At 61.2% G+C, this 214-nt stretch overlaps 1 protein-coding gene across 1 annotated transcript in view; it reads right to left on the reverse strand.

The window, feature by feature from the left end:
• zgc:174164 (uncharacterized protein LOC570656 homolog) overlaps nt 1-214 on the reverse strand; it is a 55,215-nt gene that overhangs the window by 28,501 nt on the left and 26,500 nt on the right. The window lies entirely within an intron of this gene.

Below are 214 nucleotides of genomic sequence, written 5' to 3' on the forward strand. Positions count from 1 at the left end.
GGACCGGGGAAGCGAAAATCATGGAGGAGGTGGAGGGCGTGGGTGGTGTCCCGAACGTGGGTGGGGAGTTCTTGGACTAAGGGGGACAGGACCGTGTCGAGGTATGCAGAAATGAGTTCGGTGGGGCAGGAGCAGGCTGAGACAATGGGTCGGCGGGGGCAGTCAGATTTGTGGATTTTGGGCAGGAGGTAGAAACGGGCGGTGCGGGGTTGTG

This window comes from Chiloscyllium plagiosum, chromosome 22, assembly GCF_004010195.1.
Source record: "Chiloscyllium plagiosum isolate BGI_BamShark_2017 chromosome 22, ASM401019v2, whole genome shotgun sequence".
In the NCBI taxonomy this organism is placed as follows: Eukaryota; Metazoa; Chordata; class Chondrichthyes; order Orectolobiformes; family Hemiscylliidae; genus Chiloscyllium; species Chiloscyllium plagiosum.